Genomic DNA, 7,476 nt, shown 5'->3' with positions numbered 1-7,476 from the left:
AGCATGGTTTTATGCCGGGAAGGTCATGTCTTACAAACCTAATAGAATTCTTTGAGAAAGTGACAAAGTTAATTGATGAGGGAAGGGCTGTAGATGTCATATACATGGACTTCAGTAAGGCATTTGATAAAGTTTCCCATGGCAGGTTGATGGAAAAAGTGAAGTCGTATGGGGTTCCGGGTGTACTAGCTAGATGGATAAAGAACTGGCTGGGCAACAGGAGACAGAGCGTAGTGGTGGAAGGGAGTGTCTCAAAATGGAGAAAGGTGACTAGTGGTGTTCCACAGGGATCCGTGCTCGGACCACTGTTGTTTGTGATATTTAAGTGTCTTTCAGGTGTCAGTTGAAAGGAATTCAGGACCGGCATGTTCCTGTGAGGAAGAAGGATGAATACGACAATTTTCAGGAACCTTGGATAACGAGAGATATTGTAGGCCTCGTCAAAAAGAAAAAGGAGGCATTTGTCAGGGCTAAAAGGCTGGGAACAGACGAAGCCTGTGTGGAATATAAGGAAAGTAGGAAGGAGCTTAAGCAAGGAGTCAGGAGGGCTAGAAGGGGTCACAAAAAGTCATTGGCAAATAGGGTTAAGGAAAATACCAAGGCTTTTTACACGTACATAAAAAGCAAGAGGGTAGCCAGGGAAAGGGCTGGCCCACTGAAGGATAGGCAAGGGAATCTATGTGTGGAGCCAGAGGAAATGGGCGAGGTACTACATGAATACTTTGCATCAGTATTCACCAAAGAGAAGGAATTGGTAGGTGATGAGTCTGGAGAAGGGTGTGTAGATAGCCTGGGTCACATTGAGATCCAAAAAGACGAGGTGTTGGGCGTCTTGAAAAATAAGGTAGATAAGTTCCCAGGGTCTGATGGGATCTACCCCAGAATACTGAAGGAGGCTAGAGAGGAGATTGCTGAGGCCTTGACAGAAATCTTTGGATCCTCACTGTCTTCAGGTGATGTCCCAGAGGACTGGAGAATAGCCAATGTTGTTCCTCTGTTTAAGAAGGGTAGCAAAGATAATCCAGGGAACTACAGGCCGGTGAGCCTTACGTCAGTGGTAGGGAAATTACTGGAGAGAATTCTTCGAGACAGGGTCTACTCCCATTTGGAAGCAAATGGACGTATTAGTGAGAGGCAGCATGGTTTTGTGAAGGGGAGGACGTGTCTCACTAACTTGATAAGAGTTTTTCGAGGAGGTCACAAAGATGATTGATGCAGGTAGGGCAGTGGATGTTGTCTATATGGAGGCCTTTGACAAGGTCCCTCATGGTAGACTAGTACAAAAGGTGAAGTCACACAGGATCAGGGGTGAGCTGGCAAGGTGGATACAGAACTGGCTAGGTCATAGAAGGCAGAGAGTAGCAATAGAAGGATGCTTTTCTAATTGGAGGGCTGTACATAGAATACAGCGCAGTACAGGCCCTTCGGCCCACGATGTTGCACCAAAACAAAAGCCATCTAACCTACACTGTGACTAGTGGTGTTCCGCAGGGATCAGTGCTGGGACCTTTGCTGTTTGTAGTTTATATAAATGATTTGGAGGAAAATGTAACTGGTCTGATTAGTAAGTTTGCAGACGACACAAAGGTTGGTGGAATTGCGGATAGCGATGAGGACTGTCGGAGGATACAGCAGGATTTAGATGGAGCTGGCAGATGGAGTTTAATCCGGACAAATGTGAGGTAATGCATTTTGGAAGGTCTAATGCAGGTAGGGAATATACAGTGAATGGTAGAACCCTCAAGAGTATTGAAAGTCAGAGAGATCTAGGTGTACAGGTCCACAGGTCATTGAAAGGGGCAACACAGGCGGAGAAGGTAGTCAAGAAGGCATACGGCATGCTTGCCTTCATTGGCCGGGGCATTGAGTATAAGAATTGACAAGTCATGTTGCAGCTGTATGGAACTTTTGTTAGGCCACACTTGGAGTACAGTGTTCAATTCTGGTCGCCACACTACCAGAAGGATGTGGAGGCTTTAGAGAGGGTGCAGAAGAGATTTACCAGAATGTTGCCTGGTATGGAGAGCATTAGCTATGAGGAGCGGTTGAATAAACTTGGTTTGTTCTCACTGGAACGATGGAGCTTGAAGGGCGACCTGATAGAGGTCGACAAAATTATGAGGGGCATAGACAGAGTGGATAGTCAGAGGTTTTTCCCCAGGGTAGAGAGGTCAATTACTAGGGGGCATAGGTTTAAGGTGCAAGGGGCAAGGTTTAGAGTAGATGTACGAGGCAAGATTTTTTTTACACAGAGGGTAGTGGGTGCCTGGAACTCGCTGCCGGAGGAGGTGGTGGAAGCAGGGACAATAGTGACATTTAAGGGGCATCTTGACAAATACATGAATAGGATGGGAATAGAGGGATACGGACCCAGGAAGTGTAGAAGATTGTAGTTTAGTCAGGCAGCATGGTCGGCACGGGCTTGGAGGGCCGAAGGGCCTGTTCCTGTGCTGTACTTTTCTTTGTTCTTTGTATATACATAAATGATCTGGACGAAGGTATAGGTGGTCTGATTAGCAAGTTTGCAGATGATACTAAGATTGGTGTAGTTGCAGATAGCGAGGAGGACTGTCAGAGAATACAACAAAATATAGATAGATTGGAGAGTTGGGCAGAGAAATGGCAGATAGAGTTCAATCCAGGCAAATGCGAGGTGATGCCTTTTGGAAGATCTAATTCAAGAGCGGACTATACGGTCAATGGAAGAGTCCTGGGGAAAATTGATGTACAGAGAGATCTGGGAGTTCAGGTCCATTGTACCCTGAAGGTGGCAACGCAGGTCGATAGAGTGGTCAAGAAGGCATACAGCATGCTTGCCTTCATCGGACAGGGTATTGAGTACAAGGGTCGGCAGGTCATGTTACAGTTGTATAGGACTTTGGTTAGGCCACATTTGGAATACTGCGTGCAGTTCTGGTCGCCACATTACCAGAAGAATGTGGATGCTTTAGAGAGGGTGCAGAGGAGGTTCACCAGGATGTTGCCTGGTATGGAGGGTGCTAGCTATGAAGAAAGGTTGAGTAGATTAGGATAGTTTAAGTTGGAAAGACGGAGGTTGAGGGGGTACCTGATTGAGGTCTACAAAATTATGAGGGGTATATACAGGGTGGATAGCAACAAGCGTTTTCCAAGAGTGGGGGTGTCAATTACAAGGGGTCACGATTTCAAGGTGAGGGGGGGGAAAGTTTAAGGGAGGTGTGCGTGGAAAGTTTTTTACGCAGAGGGTGGTGGGTGCCTGGAACGCTTTGCCAGCGGAGCTGGTTGAGGCGGGCACGATAGCATCATTCAAGATGCATCTAGACAGATATATGAACGGGCGGGGAATAGGGGGAAGTAGATCCTTGGAAAATAGGCGACAGGTTTTGATAAAGGATCTGGATCGGCGCAGGCTGGGAGGGCCGAAGGGCCTGTTCGTGTGCTGTAATTTTCTTTGTTCTTTGTTCATCATCTACACCCAAGAATTGACCTCACCTCCCACTCTCCTCCATTTGGGAAAGCACAAGCTCCCATTTTGGTGCTGGACAACCATCATCTCCTCACCCTGCACCGGTAAATTTGCATACAGATAGGTGACGTTTTCTAGAACCAGGTGTATTAGTGAAAAGGGACAAAAATGAAAAGAATAAAAGTCAAACATTCTTTTTTTAAATAAATTTGGAGTACCCAGTTATTATTTTCCAATTAAGGGGCAATTTAGCGTGGCCAATCCACCTACTCTGCACATCCTTGGATTGTGGGGGTGAGACCCACGCAGACACGGGGAGAATGTGCAAACTCCACAGTGACCCTGGAGCCGGGATCGAACCTGGGACCTCGGCGCAGTGAGGCAGCAGTGCTAACCGCTGCGCCACCCAAAAGCCAAAAATTCTAACTACAGTCTGAAGCTTTTTCTGTGCATCAAACAATCTACATTTGGTGATGAAGGTCTCCTGCTGGGGCATAAGATCACTGGCCATCAGTGGAGTGAACACTTGAGAAAACGTTGTTAGAGAATGCACAAATAGACCTAAATCCCACTAAAACGAAAACCCATAGAAACATAAATATCAGGGGGGTGAAAACAACATTTAAGCCCATCTGGTCTGGTCTGATATACAGCCATACACTGCCGCTCCACAGACACAAACAGCTGTCTCAACCAGAGTTCAAACGGTTAACCAGTGGCTACTCCCTTTCTCTCTGAAGCTGTCCAGACAATAAACAGCCACTTTCTACGTCTTTTACCTGTACGCATTTCTGTTTGCTTCGTGTAGTTGAGGAATCCATCATCTGGATGGTGGTTCACCCTCCTGATACTGTGCAACTCAGCAAGGTTCCTTAAATAAGCACCTTCCAAACCTGTGACCTAGAATGACGAGGGCAGCTGACACATGGGGCACACCACCACCTGCAAGGTCCCCTCTGAGCCACTCACCATCCTGACTTGGAAATATATCGGCCGTTCCTTCACGGTGCTGTTAGGGAGGGAGTTCCAGGATTTTGACCCAGCGACAGTGGGTGTACCTACACCACACAGGACTGCAACAGTTCAAGAAGGGGGCTCACCCACCACCTTGAAAAGAAATTAGAGATGGGCAATAAATACTATGACACGGAAATATTTTTAAAGCAGCGTTTAGATCATAACCAGTGGGTTATGTTCAATTGCTAACCATCCTGACTCCCAATTACTACAACGCCACAATCCATTCTTTCCAGAGGCCTCATCGCCTCTTGACCCCATTTTCACTGTTTCAAAGTCATTTATTCTATCCATTTCTTAATCTGTTGAAAGAATTCCACCTGTGTTCTTATTGGCAGCATTTTTGATTTGCTGCCTGGGATGTGCATAATGAACAATCAGCCTGAATTAAGTGGCTCATCAAGACAGGCTGAATGTAAATGCAGATTTGGGGAATGTGATCACTACTGACGAGCTCCATTATCACAAGGTGTTTCCAACACCAACTTTGCGTTTTAGGCACCGCGCTTGGGGGGGGGGGGGGGGGGGGAGATAGTGTGCTGAGTGTGAGAAGGAAGGAGTCAGTTTGAGCAGCTTGATATTACTCAGTAATACACTGAATGACAATCTCAAGGATCAAAGCAGATTTCTCAAAAGACTTTTTCCGATTTAATGAGAAAACACAGCCACTTTGGCACGCTCGTAAACAGCTGGAGATTCTCGGAATGTCAACTGAAGAGCTGCAATATCTTACAGTGCAGCTAAGTCTTTCATCCTTATAGCAGATTTATTACCTTAATTGCTACATAAATTGAAGCCTATTCTGCCCAGAGAGGGACTGTAAACTAGGAGGGGAGCAAGGAATACTTCCTCCTCTTTTCACTCAAAAGCACGGACAGTTGCCAGGTACGTTTAACAGGGACACTGAGACCAAGTGTAACCATCTGTACAGCGATCAGCTCCTCACAGGGTCCCAGTGGTGTGGACAGCTCAGGTTCATGCCAGACTGCCATCTGCTGAAATGGAGAAAGGTCTGGCCTGGGCACACTGGAGGGAAAAAAACACAACCAACTTCTGGGCTTAATTTAACCAACCCAATCTCAGCTATCCTACTCCAGATTGCATTGATTCTACAGACAGCATCACTGGGGATTTGCACATCTCCAGTATTCATTCAGAAATGTTTTGGAGTCAAATGACTCAATGGTTGTCGAAGTGATTCAACAGCATTTTGAAAGGGAAGTCCTGCTAAAACTATACAAGGCGGTTAGACCACATCGCGAATACTGTCAACAGTTTTAGTCCCCTGAGGAAAAATATACTGGCATTGGAGGCAGTCCAGAGAAGATTCACTCGGTTGATCCCAGGAATGGAGGGATTTTCTTATGAGTAGGTTGGGGCCTGTGCTCATTGGAGTTTAGAAGAATGAGGCGTGACATTATTGAGCCATATAGGATTTTCAGAGGGGTTTGACAGGGTAGATGCTGAGAGGATGTTTCCGTCTGTGGGACAGTCTAGGACCAGACAACATAATCTCAGAGTAAGGGCGCACTGCTGCCTCAGGGCACCGAGGACCCGGGTTCGATCCCGGCCCCGGCTCACTGTCTGTGTAAAGTTTGCACATTCTCCCCGCGTCTGTGTGGGCCTCACACCCACAACCCAAAAGATGTGCAGTGGATTGGCCATGCTAAATTGCCCCTTAATTGGAAAATAATAATTGGGTACTCTAACTTTATATTTTAAAAATCTCAAGTGCGGATTTAAGACAGAGACGAGGAGGAATTACTTCTCTGAGAGGGGAGTGAATTTGTGGAATTCTTTACTGTAGAGGTTGGGTTGTTTAGTATATTCAAAGCTGAGAGAGAGATTTTTAATCAGTGAGGGAATCAAGGGCTTTGGGGATAAGGCAGTAAAATGGAGCTGAGGATCATCACATCAGCCATGATCTCATTGAATGGTGAAGGATACTCGATGGGCCGAATGGCCCGCCTCTGCTCCTACGTTTTATGGAACTGGATAATTACTTGAAGGGGAAAGATTTGCAGGGCTATGGGGAAAGGATCAGGGCACAATGGGCCAAATGGGCTCCTTGTGTACTCTATTTGCGAATCCAGTTTCACCAATGGATTCTGTTGCTTTGTGGAGATCTTCCTGACATTCGGTTTAAATTTGCCACTCCTCACCCATGGCCCTGGACAATGAAATCCAGTGTCCTAATTCAAACGCACAGTGGATTGCTGACCAGCACAAATTTTGTCCCTGCCTCGGGTATACACGCCCAGGGCTCCCTGAATAAGTCAGCAGCGGGAACACGGGGAGTGCAGCATCAGCTCAGATCGGCAGACACAACCCCAGGTGCAATCTAGTTTAATTCAGCTATTCACCGCCTGAGCTATCAGAAGCCATCGCTTTTTATTTGCTTGCACATGGATATGGATGCTAACTGGGTCAGGTTCCCAACACTTTGCACGCAGTGAATGATGTGCCTGGCAGGGGTCAGATGCTTCAAGGTGATTTAATAGATTCTAAACAGCATTATGGCACAGAACACAGAAGACTCCTGGAGTAAATCACCAGCTTTACAATAAACAGCAGACTCACTGTAAACTTTGGCAATATAAAAAAAAAAAAATCACCAGCAAATTAGGCCGAGATACGAGATAGAAACTTTCACTCTGATCAAAATATTTAACTCAGTCACCATTCCATTTACCCCTTCAAAAGGTTTCTCCAGATATCTTTGCCCTACCCCCACAAACACCCACCTCTCCCCGAATCTTGTGAAGTTACTCACTCTAGTTTAAAGAATACAAGAGCAGAGTATTTTTTTCTGAAAGGTGAGAAATTTGTAAGTGCTGATATTCAAAGAGACTTGGGCGCGCTCATATAAAGGAAGCCAAGAATCCTGGGGGTCTTCAGTTGGAAGCCACCAGCAATGAGATGACGAGAAATTGGAACTATCGTCACTCTTCACTCTGCTGCGTTCCTGGCTGAGCTCGGATTCAGCACACATCAACACTTCACTGGCCCACATT

The 7,476-nt window shown here is 46.2% G+C and overlaps 1 long non-coding RNA gene across 1 annotated transcript in view; it reads right to left on the bottom strand.

Annotated features, from left to right (window-relative positions):
* Positions 1–7,476, bottom strand: part of LOC140399892 (uncharacterized) — a 61,165-nt gene that overhangs the window by 41,964 nt on the left and 11,725 nt on the right. The window lies entirely within an intron of this gene.

This window comes from Scyliorhinus torazame, chromosome 24, assembly GCF_047496885.1.
Source record: "Scyliorhinus torazame isolate Kashiwa2021f chromosome 24, sScyTor2.1, whole genome shotgun sequence".
NCBI lineage: Eukaryota > Metazoa > Chordata > Chondrichthyes > Carcharhiniformes > Scyliorhinidae > Scyliorhinus > Scyliorhinus torazame.
The sequence above is the reverse complement of the archived record's forward strand: the minus strand, read 5'-3'. Positions and strand labels throughout refer to the sequence as shown.